Source organism: Heptranchias perlo, chromosome 16, assembly GCF_035084215.1.
Source record: "Heptranchias perlo isolate sHepPer1 chromosome 16, sHepPer1.hap1, whole genome shotgun sequence".
Classification (NCBI taxonomy): domain Eukaryota; kingdom Metazoa; phylum Chordata; class Chondrichthyes; order Hexanchiformes; family Hexanchidae; genus Heptranchias; species Heptranchias perlo.
Genome location: NC_090340.1, coordinates 26,312,544 through 26,335,326, shown reverse-complemented (window position 1 = coordinate 26,335,326; position 22,783 = coordinate 26,312,544). Strand labels below are relative to the sequence as shown.

The 22,783-nt window shown below is 42.6% G+C and overlaps 1 pseudogene; it reads right to left on the bottom strand.

Moving 5' to 3' along the window:
* Positions 1-14,538: 14,538 nt before the first annotated feature.
* On the bottom strand, positions 14,539-15,374 carry LOC137333416 (leukotriene B4 receptor 1-like; annotated as a pseudogene).
* Between the last annotated feature and the right edge of the window lie 7,409 nt (positions 15,375-22,783).

The following is a 22,783-nucleotide window of genomic DNA, read 5'->3' as shown; positions in this document are numbered from 1 at the left end:
TCTCCAATAATGAAACAATCCTTTGAAAAGACACACAGGATTCTAACTCAGAATGAATTGCTGCTGTTTCATCCAAATGTTAACAGATTGACATCAATGACTCAACATTCAATCAATATTAATATAGTAAGCTCCACTTTGTCGAACAAGAATCAAAACTCAGACACATATTAGTTGAATTCAGTCTGCCAGCTGAAACGTGTACTCCTGCACATTGTAGAAACAGCCAATAGAAACTAACATTAATCCTGTGTGGCCAATAAAGAAAGCAATCCATAAACTAACAGACAAAAATGTTTCATTTCTGTTACAAATGCCACTGCAATTCTCCACAATTACCTTATCCTGCACCATCCCAAATGAACTCTTGCAACTCTTTAGAGTAACCTGCTGAGCCAAATTTTATACACTTTAAAAGTATGTGGTGCAGGTGCATTAAGTACATTTTACCCCGATGCTTCCTATTTGTTCCAGTGGATGGAATATATCTTCTACTTCCTAACTGTGTGCACCTTCAAAGTGCATTCTGAGTAGAAGGGGTAAATGAGGTGGATCTACTGTGACAGTGGCTGTCTCTAGTGATGTAGATGGTCCAGTACCTCCTTGTATTAGATTCAGTAGTTGGCCTTGCAACTACAGGTGCCACAGGTATTGATGCAGTGATTGTCTTGGTCTGCATGGTTTTGGCCACATCTAGATCCATTTGAGTGGGATGGATGGGTGATATGGATGTGATATAGCCATGGGAACCATCCCCATCATCTATGCCAGCTCCTGTCATTCTCCCGCTGTTAGGAATCATTTCAGAATGGCCAGAAATCTGTTTGGGAGCAGACCTCTGGGCAACAATAAAGTTGTTGAAGCCCTGTGATTTAGGTGTTTCAATCTGCTGGACCTCCAATGCTGGAACAGTGCAGTTCTGCTTTGTGGCTTTGCTCCAGTTATTTCTTCACTGAGTAGCACAATAGCTTTGACCAATAACCCTTTGAGGCTACTGACACCAGATAGCCCAGTCCTTCATCTCACAACACGCCTGCTTCATCGTTCAAGACCAGCTCACAACACTCCAAGTGCTTAGTGCCCAAAGAAAAGCCGTCCTACCACATTATCAGCCTTTATATTATACATGTCATGACAGCAAGGAGATAAACTGTAAGAAGCAATTTCCATGGGCTAAATCAGTGGATCTGCATTCCACTGTTCTTACATAATAGTAAACAATTTTACAACACCAAGTTATAGTCCAGCAATTTTATTTTAAATTCACAAGCTTTCGGAGATTTTCTCCTTCCTCAGGCAAATGTTTCAAGATCTCCTTGAAGCCTACGCATTTATACATGTATAAATGCGTAGGCTTCAAGGAGATCTTGAAACATTTGCCTGAGGAAGGAGAAAATCTCCGAAAGCTTGTGAATTTAAAATAAAATTGCTGGACTATAACTTGGTGTTGTAAAATTGTTTACAATTGTCAACCCCAGTCCATCACCGGCATCTCCACATCATGACTTACATAATAGGACAGCACAGAGTGCAACAGACATTTAATGCCACAGGTTTTACCACAAGAACATTAAACAGAAGATTGTACAAAAGGTCAAGAATGAGAAAGTGTCAATTGGCCCAAAGCTCATCCCTCTAGCTCTCCCACTCTCCCATTATTACATTCAGGTGTATTTTGAATGCTAATGTTTTTGACTCTACTTCCCCACCTAGCAGATTATTCCAATGTTGTATAGTTCTGCAGTGCTCTGATCTGGCCTAGCATTCTAATGCAAAGTCAGCTTATTGCCAGAATATCCTGGCACATCCCATGACAGGGTTAGCTGGTGCCAGCAGATTATTCCAAAGTCTTATAGTTGTTTCTAAATAACTGACTCCATATGAGGACGTTACTGTTGATTTGTTTTGGAGATGTTAGACGATGTTGGGACTGTGGAGATTGCGACATGCTCATATCAATTGGTATGTGCCATATTATTCATGTATGCACGATAAGTTAGATCAGATTGTCAATATATATTACTTCTGCACAAGTGTATAATACTGTGTGTACAATAATGCAAATAATGACAATGCACTGCTCAGTTAGACAAGCTTGCTTACGTGCTCATAACGGCCTATAATGCAATGCTTGGCACTCATGGCGATGATGCACATCAGGTGTTGACTTCCCGCATTATGGAGCCTGAGGCCTGACCAGTGCTCCATTCATAAAACATGGTATAAAGCACCTTCTCCATTGAAGACAGGATCATAATGTGCCCACTGCCAGCTAGGCTTATTGTGACCCTAACTTCACTGTAAACCAGTGGTCCTAATTACAATGAAATGGCCGCCCCTTTTTTTTATATTTGAATTTTCACTGGAAAATGGAATGGTTTACTCAGTCACCTAGCTAATTTTCAATGAATTTCACAAGTCATAGGTATCTAAAACCAGTGGGCCTGTTGCTTCTAACCCCATGATCACTTGTTATGTATGAATTGTGTATTCTTTAGATTAACATTGATCGTATCTTTTGAAATTCTCCAGAACATTTTCCCATGTTGGATACTTGCTTAACCAATTTATAATCTCCAAGTTCATAGCTTTATATATATTTTTAAATATTGATACAACATTTGCAACCTATTATGCTACTTTTCCAATAATGTCTAGCTACCTCTACCTAGCTTCACAGTTCTACATTGTCAGACTCTTCAGGGGCCATCTTATGCCCAACTTCCTATCTTTCTGTCATGTCAATTATGTCAAATGTGACCATTGAACATTACATTGCATTCTACATGTTTCATATTTGGAAATAAATAGACTGTTCTGTGTCTGGAAGTCTTGCAGTTATTAAACTATATTTCATTTGCTATAAGCTCTACACGAGGAACTGGTGACAACATAGTTTATGTTCGGGTGAGTTTAAAACAGATTGGATCTGATCCAATTGGTGGATTTCATAAATGAGTGGGGAAATATTTCAATTCAGCTTAATATGGGATGAATCAGGTGAAGCCATGGTAATGGCACCAAGCCCAAACTTCCACTCAAAACTTGACAGCAGGCATGGAATTGAAAGTCATTTAAATAGATGTATCCATCAGCACCTTTATACATTGTGTTAAATTATCTAATGTTCTGTCTAAATCCCCATCTCACCCAGCCCAACTCTACAGATTATCCCTCCCTTGAACTGTGCTTCTACTGTGCCCGCTTTATAGGAATGAGAAGAGGAAACTAGAAGAGTGAAGTCAAGTGATTCAAACTGGATTTAAAACTGTCGGACCTCCTGGGCACTATTGGAAGCTGCTTGCGATTAATTTAAATGTTTAGACAAAGCTATCTAAATATTTAAAATTTAACTGCTTGGAGAAGAGCTCTGTGCACACATGTAATCACATATGTGCAGAGCTTCCTCCTAGGCACAAGAGTTAAAAGTTTTTGCTAGTCATTGTAAACAGGATATTGGTCAGAAGTGACACCGCAGTCACCATATTGAGACCAGTAACTGCAGTGTAAATGCACAAAAAAATACTATGCTACTATTTAAAGAGCAGCAAAGAATTTTCTCCTCGTGTCCTGGCCAACATTTCCTTCCTCAACCAATGCCATCAAAGAACAGAATAACTGGTCGTTGATGGTTCTGGGATATTGCTAGGCTTAAAATGGCTACCATATTTGCCTAATTAACAATCACTGCACTTCAAAATAATTTATTGTGCAGGATGCGCTTTTTGATGTTCGATAGATGTGATGTGGTGCGAAAAGGCTAGTCATTTTTCGATATAGAAAAGCAAGGAAGAGGTGATGGATAGACGTGGACAAGAGTGCGGGAGCAATAAGGACGACATGTCACAAGCCTGGTTGCTGATTTGTACTGAAAAGCATGCTAATGGGCATTGAGAGTAAATTTTCAGGATATGAATACATGCAACCAGGGTAACTGTTATGCTATCCTCAGTGCCCTTGAACTGTAGGGAGGGAATCATCGTGATTTCCTGCTCCCAATTATTGCCCAGTGACACCTACCGCTTAGTGGGCAACTATGGGCATTGAGTGAGGCCAAGCTGGATTTAGTTTTGCTGCCTTTCATGAAAATATAGCCCACTGATATTTATCCTTTAGGCTCACGCGCGAAAAATAGCCACTTGGGTGAGGTTTAATATGGGCACTCAGTCCATTTGGAAATGTATCCCTGCGTGAGTTAGTGGCTTCCAGCAGGGTGGGAGAGGGGGAAATGGAAACCAAAAGAGTACATCCATTTCACATGATGATGTATAGTAACTAACACTCTACCCTGTTTTATATACCAACAGAAACCTTCTATGATCCATTGTTTTGGCCTTTTACCAACTAATTGTCTAAACCAATCTGAGTAAATCAAGCAAAGAAATGAGCAACTTAAACTAATTAACAGCTGGACCATTTAAGTAAATTGTCTAAACCAAGCTGAACAAGTCCAACTGATGAATAAACACCAAGATCCTGAAACAAATGAATAACTTGCACTAATTAACAGGAAGGGAGCTAAAAGCCAATGAAACTCATTGTGCCAGTGTTCATTAGTGTTAACCCTTTCATAACATGAGCTTTTCACCAAATTTTGGGTTGCTGACATTACAGGAGTTAATGTAAAGGAATCACTCAGACATTTAAAGTTCATGTTTCATAAAGATTTGCTCAGGTCTTCCATAACAATCCTCTTAAAGCAATTGTCATTTTTCTACATGTGACAATTTAATCCTACAGACATCATTAAAATACTTGGACTGGGGCTCTTGGGATAGCTCCATTTTCAAACCACACCCAGTCTTCCTATTCAGCTCTTTCAAATTCCCTAAAAAGTAGAAAGGCACTCTGTCATGCCCATACTGCTTTTATGCTACATTCTACCCATATTGACCATATCTTTGATATCAATATAATGGATGTGTTATTGGAGGCTATGGTCAGCTTTGTAACATTTCTGATGGATGAAAGGTTTGTTTGAAACTGGGTGTACAACACAGTCACAGTTGTTTAATACAAATGAGCCTCTCTCTGAACAAGTGTCAATCACAGGCAATTTACACTCTGCAAAGATAATTCTCAAACTCTTTCCTACACACCCATCCTCTACATTGCATCCTATATTCATACCATCACCTACTCTGCTTCATTCTTTCCCACTAGAACTAATCACCTTCCTCATTCCTTCCTTCCTTCCTCCTACAAACATTGACAGCCTAAGCTTGATGTCACCTAATCATCACTTCTTCATTTACCTCATCCTGCCTCCTTCAGTTTTCAACCTTGGTGTTGTTCTCACTGTAGGCCTCTCAACTGAAAAAATATTCAAAACACAACCTTAAACCTTCACTTATCTATAGCTATGCTGGCACAGTATTTTCTTGCTGAATCCTTCACTAATCCTCTTTGGTTTGGCACTCTTCAGCAGCATATAGACCTCACTATTTGAAACAGTTTTCTGTAGGAGACATTATTCCACTACTGCCAGGTCTTTTAAACCATTAGCTCCTATTAATAGACATCTGGCTTGTAATTTTTTTTCCCCACATCCTCCTTAGTTGCCCCAATGTACATCATCTTGAGATGATTGAATTGAGATAAATCCCACATTCAGCTTTGCCTCAAGCTACTAGCCTAAAGTTGATTAGTTCAAAGTTTGTCTAAATTACACTGGTGTTTCAGTGTTTACAGGAACTTAAAATTGAATTACTCCAAGTTTTCATTTTCTTTTCCTTTAGTCACCAAATGACTATCTGCATTTATCAGGCCAAACTGAATGGATGGAGTCCAGGTTTTATATACCTTTTAGAACAGCCCAAAGTAATCAAAGCAGTGCACTGAATTCTTAAACAGGCAATGATCGTGTAACCATTGACAACACTCATAATATCCAAGAGGACCGAACGTGCTCACTGGACAATTTGGACAGAGTGAAGTGTGTTCTGCAGGACCTTATCCTCAGTGCTCAAATTTCCTCTCGGACTTTATTTAAATACTGCAGACATGTACCAGGAGCACATGACGGTGCAATATTGGGCACAGACCAACAGTAAAGAGGAAGTTTGGGCACTTCTGGGGCCTTAAAGACATCAGCAGCATTAATCAGCCTTAAAGACATCAGCAGCATTAATCAGCCTTAAAGACATCAGCGGAAGCCCGATGAGAAAACTAGAGTGATCTATGTGCATTTTAGTGTTGATGGGAGCAGAAATGTAATTTGTCACAGTTGCTGATGAGTATTTGAAAGCTTTTAATTCCATTTTTGGTCGGCCAGGAGCTTAAATTTGCATGTCTCTGCTCTTCTAATTTATGTTAAAGTGCCTTCCATGTCAAGAGGAAAATTGAAGAAATATTATTGCCCTGAATTTCCAGGGCCAGGAAGGGTGTTCAGAGCCCAATGTCCACGGGGTGGGTGGAATTCAGATCCGGCAGTTTTCTGTCCTCTTTATCACCTCGTATGAAATCCCTGTGGGTGTATAATAAAATAGACTCTAAATGAGGAAATTAAGTCATCCAGCATAGTTTCCTCATTTACACCCTTAGCAACACTGGAGTGTCTGGCACCCAGTGTTGCTAGGGCCAAGGAAGGGGAGAGTTCTGAATTTACCAGGCTGGTTTCACAGTACAATTGATCTCAAAGCAATCAATTGTTCTTGCCTATACCAGCAGAAGAAGAAGACAGCAGTATTTTGTTAAAAAAATTTATTACCATTCCTTAACCCCATGGGCCCACTGATGTTGTAGCAAGGTGCTGCTGCCAAAATTCCTTCCCCCCCCCCCCCCCCCATCAGGTGGGCACCACAGTTATGCTGGAGATAATGCAGCCTGCCCAAGATATGTAAAGTAGTCTGATCCTGGGATTTCCAATGGGGTCAGGGCCCTCTGAGTTCCACTCCGCTCCTGATCCGCCCCTCCCCCACTGATGCCTCCCCAGGAGCTTTGGGGCCTATGTCTCTATGTTGATTTTATTACAGCAAAATCAGAACAAATACTGATGAAGCGACACACAAAGTATTTCTCCTTGAAAGCTGTTATATTTACTGAAACAGCTGTACAGTCAACTTAAAATATATTACTTTAAATGAACCATGCAGCACTTTCAATAAAGGTGGCAGCCTTGGCTCAGTGGTAGCACTCTCATCTCAGAGTCAGAAGGTCTGGGGTTCAAGTCCCACTCCAGAGACTTGAGCACGTAATCAAGGCTGACATATCAATGCAATACTGAGGGAGTGCTGCACTGTCGGAGGTGCGATCTTTCAGATGAGACATTTAGCTGAGGCCCCGTCTGTCCTCTCAGGTGGACGTAAAAGATCCCATGGCACTATTTCAAAGACGAGTAAGGGAGCTCTCCCCAGTGTCGTGGCCAATATTTATCCCTCAACCAATATCACTAAAACAGATTATCTGGTCATTATCTCATTGCTGATGGTGGGACCTTGCTATGCACAAGTTGGCTACAGCATTTCCTACACTACAACAGGGACTACACTTCAAAGGTGCTTCATTGGCTGTAAAGCGCTCTGGGACATCCTGTGGTCATGAAAGGCATTTTCTTTCTTTACTAGTAGATCTCCCGTAGTGTTGCTCATGGCGAATCAGGGGTTTTATACAGGGGTGCTAAGCCAAGTAATATTACCATGGATTCTGATATCAGCATGGAAGACAGCCCTGGGATGCGGGATGGGATCTCAGGGTCTAATGGTATTTTGAAGTGGACTCCCAAGGTCTGTGAGGATTGGGTGGAGGATCTAAAGTTTTCAAAAGCACTGGAGAGAGAAGTTTTTGGAACAGCGGAAACAAGTTCTAGGACCTAGACTCACTGGGAGAGGTATCCTAGGATCTGGGGGCATTGGAGTGGGAGTTCTCAGGGTGTGGGAGCGTTTGAGGATGGTTCTAGGATTGGGAGAGCAGTTGGAAGGTTGCCTAATGGTTTCTGAGCGCGGAGAGGGGTTCCTGTGATTTGGTACCGAGGGGACATGGAATCCAGCAAAACCGGGGATGTGATATTAGTGCATTTGGAGTTACTGGGATCTGGCAGATTTGGGGAAGCATGGTCTAACAGCCTTGTGGAGGCAGGGGCCTGAGCTGGGACCCAAACTACCACTGGCTCCTTTAAAACCATCAGTGCCCTGCCTCCCACGTGTTCCCGCCGATCAGCCTCCTTCTCCTGCCACCTGTCCGCAGCCACTTTTGTGCCCTCAGGTACCCCCATCACCACTTTCCCCAGTGTTATCCAGTTTCTTGCCTGGAATTTCCACGGGTGTTCTCCAATTTACTGCCATAACTTCAGCAGAAGATCAGCGAAAACCGTGTAGAAACATCGAAACAACCGATTACGCTATTTCTCCGGAGTTTCAGATGATCTTCCACCAAAGTTACAGTGGCAGATGAGAAAACTCCAGCATAAATTCCAGCCATCTATCTTTATGTTCCTGCCTTAAAGTATTTAAGCGTCATTTTCTGCTTCTTAAAATGAATAATGGAATGGGAAAGGGGGATTTCAACTTATTAAAAATATTTAATTTTTTTGTATCATGGATTAAAAATTTTAATGTAGTATCTTCTCTATAAATCAAACAATAAAAGGATTTTGAGAATTTTTAATATTTGTGTGAGTGCGAGATTCTTTGCTGATTAAAGAAAAGAGTGATGTTGGAGAAGTGATAGTTGGAGGGTGCGGTTTGAGGAGTAATGGGTCAGCGTTAGGAAAGAACGAGAGCTTAGCGAAGGAAAGAAGAGGAAACATTCAGGCTGCGCAAAGGTTGGTGGGAGCGAGTGCAAAAGAGGTTGTGGTGGCAGGCGAGAGGTAAACATTAAGTGATGGGAAGTTCTGAAAAGTGTAAGAAGGTTCAAGAGAGTTTGGTGGTGGTGAGCGGTGAGCACAGAAATGGTTAGTGAGATGGGATCCAAGCAGGGAGTCAGGGTAGTTATGCTGAAGAGAATTGGGAGGGAAAAAGTAGGGAGGAAAACTGAAAGTAATCTGCTAGAATTTCCACGGAGGGTTTTCCGATTTCCTGCCTTAACTTCGGCACAAGATCGGCAGAAACCCAGACAAACGGCATAAATGTGTCTATTGGCCACACCAGCCTCCCTGAGTGACACATTGCTCGTTAGTGCTGAATTATGGGTAGCTTTGTACTGTGGTCCAATAGAAAGCTGAGATGTTCATTAGTATTAAGGGATATGGGCCAAAGGCAGGTACATGGAGTTAGATCACAGATCAGCCATGATCTTATCAAATGGCGGAGCAGGCACGAGGGGCTGAATGGCCTACTCCTGTTCCTATGTTCCTAGTATCCAGTGCCCCTCTCAGTGTAGAATGATTGTTCTGTGCTGACTGCTTATTGATCCGAGTGAATTAAATGCTTTTCCCTTTCACTTGTTCTTGAACAACTGTTTGTACTATTTGTATTGCAAATTTCCCCTGGGTCTTCCCCTCTCTTGCTGCTCTCAACTTTACTCCCTTCTGACTCCCCGCTCAGGTTCCCATCCCCCTGCCACTCTAGTTTAAACCTTCCCCAACAGCACTAGCAAACACCCCAGCGAGGACATTGGTCTCGGTCCTGCTCGGGTGTAACCCGTCTCACTTGTACAGATCCCACCTTCCCCAGAACCGATCCCAATGTCCCAGGAATCTAAATCCCTCCCTCCTAACCATCCCTGCAGCTATGCCATTCATCCAGTCTATTCTCCTGTTCCTATACTCACTAGCACGTGGCACTGGTAGTAATCCTGAGATCACTACCTTTGAGGTCCTGCTTTTTAATTTATCTCCTAACTCCTTAAATTCACCTTGCAGGACCTCATCCCTTTTTTTTGATCCGAGTGAATTAAATGCCTAAAAATAACTACATATTTTATAAGCCAGTTTTTTCTTCATATCATTTGTTCTTCTGACCCATTTCTCTTCTGAAAAATTTTTCACATCTTGAAAGATTTTTTGCAATACTTGAAGCTTGACACTGCCACTGGTGAAAACTAAAGCTCTTGTTGCAATAAACTTTTTCAATAGCCTGGAGGGTTCAGGGTTTGTCAGCACAGCAGAAATTCCAGTCAGATTTACAATGTGACAGGCAACCAGCAAACTGCCAAAGCCGCCTCAATGCTTGCAACCAGGCTTGCAAATTTATTGCACTTACCGCCCCATTACTGCTCCAATCCCACCCGCTGCCCTTTTGCCTAGGGCCTTTACCAGGGCAGCCCAGGCAGTGCCTGCCCTTTATGTTTAATGACCCCAACACAAGAAGTCCTGCCCCAACCCACTTCTGGCAATGAAACTGCCCCACAGCGGAAATCAAGCCTGATATCTCACTCGTTTGGAGTCCAACTTACTCACTTTGGATTAAAATGTGATTTATTGAGATATATCACACTGAAAAATAAATGCATCTTCAAGTATTTAAATGAGCTTACCATCCGCACATTTTACTGTCCCCAAGTTGAGGGAAAATCAATGAAGGTTCCTTTCTGTTGGAAAGTCTAAATGTAAGGACATCAGGTTGGGACGGATCCAAGCTTAGCTGTTAGGTGCGATTGAATAATCCACTGACAGTCACTTTTTGGCAAATTTTAATTGTGTGCATCATGTTTTTGGGTTTGTACGCCGGAAATTTTTCAGCATCATCGATCGCTCCCAATACCAGGCCTCATGTCCCCAATGATCTGCAGTGAGCATTTTTTTTTCTGCCCAATATCTAGGTGTTCAACCACAAAATCCAGTGATCATAACAGAAAATACTCTTTATCTGTACACCAACTACTGGAATGTATCACATGAAACCACTTGCTCCTCCTCTCTTTGAGAAGCACTGTTAACAGACAAAGACCCAGGCTTTGAACCAAAAGGTAGTTTTATTTACACAAGACAGATGAATGAACAGTAAACAGTACAACATGGTGAAACATAAATTACTATAACCGCCTCGATACATAAAATAATAAATGTGCCACTTGCTTTCTCTCTGAACATTGATTTTAAACTGTAGATTCCCTTCTTACCTTTCGGAACAAGCTACCATTTGAAAGCAAGCTCAGATATTACTGCTGGAAAACCCTGTCCCCAGGCTGCGGCACCAGAACTCAAACACTACTGTTGACTTACTGGGGTAGATTTTCAACTTGTCACCCAGACGTAAAACTGGCATTGAGGAAACTGTCCGATTTTATTTTACATTGAAATCAATACCACTGACTGACAGTTGAATCACACACATGTTGATTAATTTAGTCCATAACTGGAGAACTCTGGCCACAAAGCTGTCTGTTAGAAAGAACTACAGCCAGTCAATGACCCTGTCCCATTACTCTATCCTGGAACTACATTGTTTGCTTGTGTCAAGGTGGCATGTGACCACCTCTGCAACTATCCTGAAACAAAAGCAATAGATGGCTGCATCACTCATAATTACACTGGATCAAAAGCCTCAAGATTGGATGGATAGCCGACTACTGACAATAACAAAGGTGTTTGTGATTGCGTGTAATGCCAATGGTTCATTTCACACGTAACATCTCAGGCAGCCGTAATGTGGGTTGTAGAAAATCGCAACTTGTGAAGTCCTATCCGACCAACTTTCCCAGACTGAGATGATGGGGGTGAAATATATCTTTGGCGACAGTGTGAAATGGGCATTAGCGAATCGGCAGCTCATTTTACACCATCGCTGAAGACCAATTTCTCCCCTGAGGCCTTTCCTATTGAAAAATGCTTTCCGAGACCTTGAGTGTGGTTCCCTTATGTGCCATTTCTAGCAGCATAAAATGCAACTTAAAAATTCGACACGGATAAAAAATACATTTTTGTTATGGTTCATTAATTTGATTCTTTGATCTGTTTTAGTACAACTACTTATTTTTGAAGAGGTTTGTATTACTAATAAGAATGGAATTTTAGGTTTTACCTCAAGAGGTAGAGAATATAAAAGCTAAGAGGTAATGGTGAGCCTTTATCGAATGTCAATAAGACCTCAGACCTTAGAACACTATGTGCAGTATTGGCTCCACACTATAGGAAGGATATTGAAAGAACTTGCATTTATATAATGCCTTTCTTGACCTCAGGATGTGCCAAAGTGCTTAACAGCCATTGAAGTATGTCTGAAGTCTAGTCACTATTGTAATGTAGAGAAAATTGAAGCTTTAGAGAGGGCACAACACAGACACAGATTCACTGGGCTGCAGCTTGGTATGGGGAAATACAAATATGAAGGAAGACGTGAAAAAATGGTGCTTTTTTCAATACAGCAGCTCAGATTACGGGGCAATAGGATAGAAATTTTTAAAATTATGGAAGGGTGGTTCAGGGTAGATAGAAGCAAACTGATTCCAGTGGTTGAGGGGTCAAGAACGAGGGTCCATATATACAAGATTAAATGTAAAAGATTTAGAAAAGAGGGTACGGTAGCATAGTGGTTATGTTACTGGCCTAGTAATCCAGAGGCCTGGACTAATAATCCAGAGTTATGAGTTCAATTTTGCCATGACAGCTGGGGAATTTAAATTCAATTAATTAAATAAAATCTGGAATTAAAATACTAGTATCAGTAATGGTGGCCATGAAACTACCGGATTATTGTAAAAACCCATCGTGTTCACTACTGTCCTTTACGTGAAGGAAACCTGCCGTCCTTACCCGGTCTGGCCTATATGTGACTCCAGACCCACAGCGTGTGGTTGATTCTTAATTGCCCTCATGAAATGGCCTAGTAAGCCACTCAGTTGAAAAATCTCGCTAAAAAAAGTCATAAATAAGAATAAAACCGACGGACCACTAGGCACCGGACACGACAAAGGCAAATCAAGCCCAGTTCGACCATGCAAAGTCCTCCTCACTAACATCTGGGGACTTGTGCCAAAATTGAGAGAGCTGTCCCAAAGACTAGTCAAGCAACAGCCTGACATAGCCATACTCACAGAATCATACCTTTCAGCCAACGTCCCAAACTCTTCCATCACCATCGCTGGGTATGTCCTGTCCCACCGGCAGGACAGATCGACCAGAGGTGGCAATACAGTGATATATAGTCAGGAGGGAGTGGCTCTGGGAGTCTTCAACATTGACTCTGGACCCCATGAAATCTCATGGCATCAGGCCAAACATGGGCAAGAAAACCTCCTGCTGATGAATCAGTCCTCCTCCATGTTGAACACCACTTGGAGGAAGCACTGAGGGTAGCAAAGGCACAGAATGTACTCTGGGTGGGGGACTTCAATGTCCATCACCAAGAGTGGCTCGGTAGCACCACGACTGACTGAGCTGGCTGAGTCCTGAAGGACATAGCTACCAGACTGGGTTCACCACCACCTTCTCAAGGGCAATTAGGGATGGGCAATAAATGCCGGCCTCGCCAATGACGCCCACGTCCCATGAATGAATAAAAAAAAAGGAAAAATTCTCTACACGGAGAGTTGTGAGGCTGTGGAAATCACTGCCAGGGTTAGTGGTTGAGGCAGAAACTATGTCAACATTCAAGATTAGATTGGAGAGGTGGATGAAGAAAAAGGGTCTGAAGAGATAATGGAACAGGGTGGGTAAATGTGATTCAAACTATTTGATCACATGGAGGGTAAACGCCCACGCAGATTGGTTGGGATGAATGGTCTGCTTCCAAGTTGTGACTTCTATGTATTTCTATATAACATTTTTAATTTGCTCTGGACCATATGCTTCTGTTAATCAAGCTAATAATATATTATGCCATCCTTTATAACAATCAGCACTGTTTATTGTGGAGGTGCAATGAAGATCAGAATACAACCATTATACATCAATCATCAGAAAACTTAATAAACATAGTATGAAGTACTTAATGTGTTATTAATGATATCACAAATCAGCAAAGATCTTTCCTCCTACAATGTTATTTAAACATTAGTATCCATTGGAGCCTTTCTAGCAGTCAGTGTAAAACACTACTTTAAATTACCTCTGGACTGGGACTAACCTTCCCATCCTCGCTGGACCCAGTTAATCTTCTCTCAACAGATGTGAATACTCCAACTTCTGAGCACCGGCCTCAAATACTGTAGTCTAGAAGGCTGGATCGTTTCAATATAAACTAACTGAAAAAGCAAGTGAGAAGCAGACAGTATTTACTTACTGCAACCACAGACACACTATTTCTATTATTTTTTTTAGCCTGTGATAGTACGCTGCAAGATCTTAAAAGAATGCAGGAAAATTCTATTAGAAGATTGATGAAGAGCTGGGAGTCCTGTATTTCCTACATTACGCAGTGACTACACTTCAAAAAGTACTTTATTGACTGTAAAGCACTGTGGGATGTTCTGAAGTCATGAAAGGCGCTATATAAATGCAAGTCTTTCTTTCTGTATCCAAGATGCTGCAGAACCTCTCAGTGTAGAACCATGCAGAAAGACTGGTCAGTTTTGGTTTATGCTGGAATTTGGTACAATAATCACATAGCTGGCAGATCACTTTGGTCTTCCATGACATTTGTTGCCCTCTCCCATTTTTCCTTTAGACTGCTGTTCATTTGTTCACAGACTTATGCAATATTTGAACTTTTAAATCCACTCTTAAAATTTTGGATGGTACATAGGGTTAATGCAGCCACTGACAAAAGCTAAAATTGTAGTGAAAGCACTCATTCCTGAAGCAATTCTCTTTAATGCCGTCAAGGTTTCTAGGCCCTTTGTCAGCGAAGAAGAGATCACTATACCGTTGCTTATGCGAGAAGGCAGCCAACAAAGTGCAAAAGCTACTACAATGCTCACAATTAGCATTCCAGGTCTGTTTTTGGTTTGAAAGGTCATTTGTTTTATTCTTGTAAACACAAATGCGTAACAGACACACAATGTGATAAAGGGAATGGCAAATCTCAGCAAAATAACTGCCATTGATGGCCGCTGAAGAAACTTGACGAAACTCCCACGGACGTCTGATTGTGGTTGAATTGTAAGAACAGGAACGGCAAAAAGAATTGCTGAAACCCAAATAACAGTGATCATTTTATCAACAGTTCTCCCTTTCTGCCATTTCTGAATAGCAAATGCGTAGATCATGGCCACCGGGCACCCAACACTCAACACCGTGACAAAGAACACACTGGCGTACATGGATGAGATGAGGTAAGCCGAGGTTTTCCACATAAACAGTCCAAATTAGCAGCGATTAGTAAGTTGATAAATCACGACTGACACAATGATGAGGATGAGTAAATCTGCCACAGTCAGGTTTAATATGAGCAGGATAGTGGGAGAATGTTACAAAGAATGGTCCAGATCACTATTAAGTTCCCTGGCACTCCAACTAGACAAACCAAACTAATAGCAAGACAGGCCATTGCATTATCTGCTGAAATGGAAGTGTCTTGAGTTATATTCTGATCCATAGATGCATTGGAGAGCCCCATTTGGATGATAATTTAGCTGATTACTTTCAATAGCTAACTTTGGATGTAGAAACTAGTCGTTGGAGATCTATGTGCTGTTTAACTAGTACTAACTTGATTTTATTATTGTGTTTGTCAGCTTATATATGGTATATATATATATATATATACATACATTGTCATTGGATAAGAGGCAAGCAGTTCATCAGAATATGAAGGAAGTTGCGAGACATGAGGAAACTGTTTTATTTTCTTAAAATTGTTGACGAGCTCTTTGCAGATCTTTCCATTCCAACTACGTGGGACTCCCCCCGGTGCAGACTCTGGGCGGCCAGCCAGCACAGCGTGTCCGCTGGCCATTCGAGAGTCATGGCTGGGGGGTGGGGTAGGGAACCAGTCCACTTTGAGGGCCAGGATCTCATTAGCATTAGGGTGGCGGGCTGCAGAAGGGGAATGAGTGCCCCAGACCGGAAGAAGATAAGTCCGTGGGAGGGGGCTGTGCGATCTCGAGTTGTGGGGGGCGGGGGTTAATCCGGGGTGGCAGCGGCCCAGGTTTTGTGGAGCCCGGAAAAGCACTCCTGTTGGCAGGGTCAGTTCTCAAGTGCAAAACATCGCAAATGGTATCCAGTGAGCATCAGGGCTCTTCATCTCAACACTATGACCTTTATGAGGAGAGGGAAGCTTTGTTAAGATGGTATCTGACCATAGCAACATTATCATACATATCTGTGATGTGGAGATGCCGGTGATGGACTGGGGTTGACAATTGTAAACAATTTTACAACACCAAGTTATAGTCCAGCAATTTTATTTTAAATTCACAAGCTTTCGGAGATTTTCTCCTTCCTCAGGTAAATGTTTAGCATTAGGGTGGCGGGCTGCAGAAGGGGAATGAGTGCCCCAGACCGGAAGAAGATAAGTCCGTGGGAGGGGGCTGTGCGATCTCGAGTTGTGGGGGGCGGGGGTTAATCCGGGGTGGCAGCGGCCCAGGTTTTGTGGAGCCCGGAAAAGCACTCCTGTTGGCAGGGTCAGTTCTCAAGTGCAAAACATCGCAAATGGTATCCAGTGAGATCTTGAAACATTTACCTGAGGAAGGAGAAAATCTCCGAAAGCTTGTGAATTTAAAATAAAATTGCTGGACTATAACTTGGTGTTGTAAAATTGTTTACAATACATATCTGTGGACATCATGCAGGAGGTAGACATGGTCCCTTCATTGTGCAGCTATTGGGAGTGGCTAAATTATATGAAGAAGAAGAAACACTGGGTGGATGATCCTTAGGAGCCAATTCTGAATTCATGGCTGCTGACCCCACTGAGAAAGTTCCTTGACAGTAGAAGATAATTTTGGCCTGGATGCCTGGGCATCTGCTTGATGTTCCTCAGCAGCCACCTCCACCTTTGAGGAAACTGTACCAAACAGCTTGGGGACCGTGAAAGAATTTATGCAAAAGGGCAATAGCGGTGCGCAATGTTTTGAAATGGTGCCGCCCAGAGGATGCGGCAATTCCCAATTTAAGTGTGCACCACACACTTGATGGGCCCCAGAAGTGAACAAAATGGAAGTGAACAGTTATATTCCCCTTCTCCTGATCCCAGCATTTGCAGCCAGGTACAAGGGAGTTGAGTGACTGCAGAGACTCATAAGGCAACTTCCCTCCATGCAGATTGCATTTGTGCATTTAAGGACAGTACATAAGAACATAAGAAATAGGAGCAGGAGTAGGCCATGCGGCCCTCAAGCCTGCTCCGCCATTCAATAAGATTATGGCTGATCTTCAACTCGACTTTCCCGCCCGATCCCCACATCTCTTGATTCCCCTAGAGTCCAAAAATCTATCGATCGCAGCCTTGAATATATTCAATGACTCAGCATCCACAGCCCTCTGGGGTAGAGAATTCCAAAGATTCACAACCCTCTGAGTGAAGAAATTCCTCCTCATCTCAGTCTTAAATGGCCGATCCCTTATCCTGAGACTCTGCCCCCTAGTTCTAGACTCTCCAGCTGGGGGAAACAACCTCTCAGCTTCGCTCAGAGTGACCTACTGCCCCCAAATAGAGGCACTGTCCCTTGGTGCGCCTACTGTAGCTCTTTAGCTTCAAATGTAGCAAGTGTTGCCCAGATATCTCTGCTGTGACATTGTAAACAATTAGGCAACTTTTCTGTCACCGCCACAACTTCTCCTTTTGTGACAAATAACCTTTCGAGAGCTGTTCCTCTGCTGAATTTGGCAATCGTCAGTCAAGTATGCTTCAGGCCAAGCTCTCTGGGCAAGCTTTTCATTCGCCTGTAACCTATTTGAAAGGTGCAGCAGTTATTATATCGCAAAACTCAGCACAGACTGCCACAGGCATGTGCTCACTCGCAATTTTCAGTATTTCAAAATCAAATTGATATTGTACCTCTTCCTAATGTGAAATCCACAAAAATTTAATCAAATTCCCAATTCCCTTCCTGTAACAGCACTGGGTGGGAGGAGGCTGGTGTGGAACATAAACACTGGCATGGACCTGTTGGGCCGAATGGCCTGTTTCTGTGCTGTACATTCTATGTAATTCTATGAACTAAACCCATGCCATAATGAGCAGTGTTCAAGGGGATCAAATTGCTAGGCACTGCATTATCAAGGCTATCACAAGGCAGTGACATTTTCATGATGGCGTGCCTGAGTATTCTGACATCATGGATGTAAGTTAACAACAGGGGGGATAAATATCCATTTTCCTTTTATGATTTTGCTATGTCAATCACTTACCAAATTTTTATCTATCACTTCGTGAAACTGACCAGCACTATAAATGTCATAGTCTTGTGTTCATGACAAACCACATTGAGTGACCTGATCCAATCAAATCAACAGGCCCCGCTGAATTTCCTGCACCAGCTTAAATTTGAATACTGTGGGCAAGTTCCAGCTCAATTGCTAAATTTAAATCTGAGATAGATAGCTTTTTGGCAACCAAAGGTATTAAGGGATATGGGCCAAAGGCAGGTATATGGAGTTAGACCACAGATCAGCCAGGATCTTATCAAATGGCGGAGCAGGCACGAGGGGCTGAATGGCCTACTCCTGTTCCTATGGAAAATGCCTGTGAGGAGACTTTGTCCATTGGTTGGCGGGAATCTTAAAATTAGAACTAGGCCATTTAGGAGTGAAATCAGGACACGCTTTTTCACACAAAGGGTAGTGGAAATCTGGAATTCTCTACCCCAAATCTTCAAGACTGAGATCGATAGATTTTTGTTCGGTAAGGGTATCAAGGCCGGGTAAATGGAGTTAAGGTACAGATTAGTCATCATCTGATTGAATGGCAGAACAGGCCTATTCCTGTTCCTATGCTCCATTAATTAATTTTGTTTGTGGCACCTTGCTGTGTTCAATTTGGCTGCTGCGTTTCCCTACATAGCAACAGAGACTGCATTTTCAAAAGTAATTAATTGGTTGTAAAACAATTTGCAACATCTATAGAGTGCTATAGAAATGCAAGTCCTTTGCTTCTTTATAGAGGGCACGAGGCAAGGTGAGGGCACTGAGCACCACAGGCCACCAAGAAGAGGGAGAATGGGAAGATGTGACCCCCAGTGCGAATGCCACCTCCATGACACTGCAAAAGTGGAAGCAGTGGGGGCGATTTCAACCTAACCCACTTGGCGGGAAACCCACAGGATCAGGTAGAACTCTGGTTTTACAGCCTGCCCAATATTGCTCTTCATTGGCTACAATGGAGAATAAAATCGAGCAGGGCTGTAAAACCAGAGTTGCACTCGATCTCATCAGCTTCCTGACGGGTGTGTTAGGTTAAAATTGCCCCCATTGTGAGTAGGAGAATACGTCATGATTTTACATTAATTCAGCATATCAAGTATGTTCCAATTGCCTCATCGGCACACTGTTTTAAAGTACTTTCATACTTCACCATGAATACCCATGATGCTGTGGGGTGACCTTTGCACCCTCATCATTCACCTGAAAGTGTTTGTTCACTCACATCCTTATATGTATTGAGCCCAAAAGAATCCTCCCATCTAATGTAGCAGAATGTTGCACGTACATCCACTGACTATGGGCTTTAAGCAAACCCTTGGGTGTTGCAGCATGTTTTTTGGAATTTCTCATTTCTTTAACTCTTTCTGGAGAAGACAGACTATTACAACAGTGAGAGAACGCTGGGAGTAGACTCTCAGCTTGTCGCCGTTGCTACAGCGGGCAGCCAATCCACAACCCCAGTACTACGCCCAAGCGGCAATTTGAAAATCTACCCCACTAACTCTAGGCCTCTAACGCCCATATGAGGAAGAATTTCAGGGAATGGAGGCCATAGAGGATGCCAGAGATGGGGAAATTGAAGGTTTGCCGGCAGCACAGGGCTCTTTATGAACTTCTGCCGCTATTCTTCCTCATCCTAGTCTTTAATTCACGTACTTGCCAGCAAAGCACATACTTAAGCCCTTTACCGGGTCACAACCTTCTGCTGAAAGCTTTATTTGAAGGCTGCTCATTGGGACACCATTGCAATCTGTCTTCACCATCTCACCAGCAGCAAAGTTACAACAATAGCTCCGAAAAACCTTAGCAATAACAGGAAAAAAAACAAAACAAAAGGCAAGAAAAATGGCTGAGTAATTGTCTGGCAGTTTAGCAATCTCCTTACTAGGCTCTTCAAATCTACTTCTGTATACCGCTCAGCACCTAGCAACCCTGGATGCCAGTTTTACACAGGCAAGTAAAACTGCAATAAACAGCCAGGAATGATGCAAAAAATGTGTGCAAGCAATCACAATGTCCTTTTGATCTTGATTACATGTATCTGCCACAGACTGGCAGCTACTTCCTTGACCCATTAAAATTTCCATTATAAAACCAGTCAGGACAAGAATCAGGTGTTACCAATTGGAAAGTCTACCAGTTTGGCTCAAAACAAATTCTAGGCGTGGTGCGAGATTCGTCACCAGAACAACGTGCCCCGACCGACCTTCCAGTCTCAGGTAGGGTTGCTAACTCTGGTTGGACATATTCCTGGAGGTAAAATCACATGGCCTCCCACCGCCAACCGCCCCCCCCCGCCCATGCTCCCGCCATTGGTTGCCCAGCATGTCCATCCTTGCAACGCACCGCCTTCCCACGGCCAATAAGACTCTTCGTTATCCCATTGGATAATTCTTGATTGTCAGTCAAACAGCTTTTTTTCCCATCTCCAATATTTTTTAATAATTAATAAATGAAAGCATTCAAAAGAAAATGAAAAAACACCTAATTTTTTTAATGCTCCTATGATTTTTCTCCTGGGTTGCTCACAGTAGTGTCCTGAAGATTAATCTTTAATTCCTGGAGACTCCAAGACAATCCTGGATTGGCAACCCTAGCCTCAGGGTCATTTGAATTGTCGGCGAGTTCATTTGGGGAGGGGGGAGGGGTGAAGATTGGCTCCAACATGCCTTGGAGGCTTGCCACAGTGTAGTGTGGATGGTGACCTCTGCTGGTTGGAAATTTAAAAATATATATTTTAAAAACCGTGCCAAAGCCTGTGCAAATGATTACCTTGTTATCCATTGCACACATTTTTCAGGCTTCAAATTTTAAATAGTTCCTGCCTGCCCAAAACAACACTGGAAATGAGAGACAAAGAGGCCTCCTTGGCATCCAGCATTTGTATTGCTCAAGTGAAAAGAAATTCACTGGATGACATAGTTCTGTCATTTGGGCGGACATATTGTCGCTTCTGGTGAAAAATCAAAAATGGGCAAGGACGCAGCAGAGTGCGTTCCCCACCCGTTTCCACCCCCACCCCCTCTACAGTTCCACCCAAAAATCAGCTAAATGAACTCCTGTATAGAAACACGAGAGAAAGTGCAAAAAAGATTTACAAGAATGATACCAGAACTGAGAGAGTACAACTATCAGGAAAGACTGAACAGATTGGGGCTCTGAAAAGAGAAGACTCAGAGGTGATCCGATAGAGGTCTATAAAATTATGAAGGGGTTTATAGGGTAGACGTAGGGAAGATGTTTCCACTTGTGGGGTGTCCAAAGCTAGGGGCCATAAATACAAGATAGTCTCTAATAAATCCAATAAGGAATTCAGGAGAAACTTCTTTATTCAGAGAGTTGTGAGAATGTGGAAGTTGCTGCAGTGGTTGAGGCGAATAGCATAGATGCATTAAAGGGGAAGCTAGATAAGTACCTGCAGACAAAAGGAATAGAAGGGTATGGTTATAGGGTGAGATGAAGTAAGGTGGGAGGAGGCACGTGTGGAGCATAAACACCAGCATAGACCTGTTGGGCCAAATGGCCTATTTCTGCGCTTTAAATTCTATGTAATGCTTGTGGTTCATTAAAGGGACCCTTAGCTACAGTGAGGGAAAGCTGGATGCAGGTTTGGCATTCATTTTTTCCGCAGTCGCTTGTGGGTTTTGATCTTAAAAGGCTTCCACATTTAATCTCCTTGTTGCGGTTGGTGCTGCAAAAGTTGGGCCTGCTATATAAAGGTGCCTCCTCTCACTCTCAAAACTTCAAGGTGCTGCAATAGGCCCTTCAAAATTGATCTCAGCACTGGATTTCCACCCACCCGGATTGGTGAGCTGCCCATAGGGACCACAGTTCATGCTGGCAGCTTGCTGATTCATTTGAAGTAGGCATGGCCACGAACATGGCACATGTTCAACACTGTCTCCTTCAGGCAGGGGCAGCGCCCACCCCACCCAATACATGCTTCACACAAAAATGATCCCCATAGACTCCTTGCTGGTGTCTGGTTCCATGGATACCCAGCACCTTCCAATACTTCACCCAAATGTGATGGATAAACCTAGACAGTGAGTGTCACAGGTAACATGACAGCCAAGCCTGAGCCTCCTCCCCTTACCTGCTGTCCACACACATGTACTTTCCTGCAGAGCCCACTGGATAATGAGCAGGATCGCATGTCAATGGGAAACAAAAAGTGATCCCAGCACAGATTCACTATCCACCTTCTACTGATCTAATAAAGTATCCATTTACTCCTGCTCATTTTTTCCATCCTCTAACCATTTGTCTATCATTGCAGCCACATTCCCTTTAATGCCACTTGCCTTAATACCACATAACAATCTCTTATTTGGCAATTTATCAAAAATGCCCTCTGAAAATTAATATGTACAACATTCATTGCATTCCCTTTATTTATACACCATGCAATTTTCTCAAAAGATTCAATTAAATTAGTCAAGCATGAGCTGCCCTTTACAAATACATACTAACTCTCCCTGATTATCCCATGATTTCCCCACATTATGGAATCAGAAGCTTACCCTCAACTCAGGTACGACTAATTGGCTGAACATGTCCTGGCTTAGGAAATTATAAGTGACTCAGACCCACTCGATAGGACACTGCTACCTAGAAGATTGTGCACATTTTTAGAAACCATTGTGTGTATTTATTCAGCAT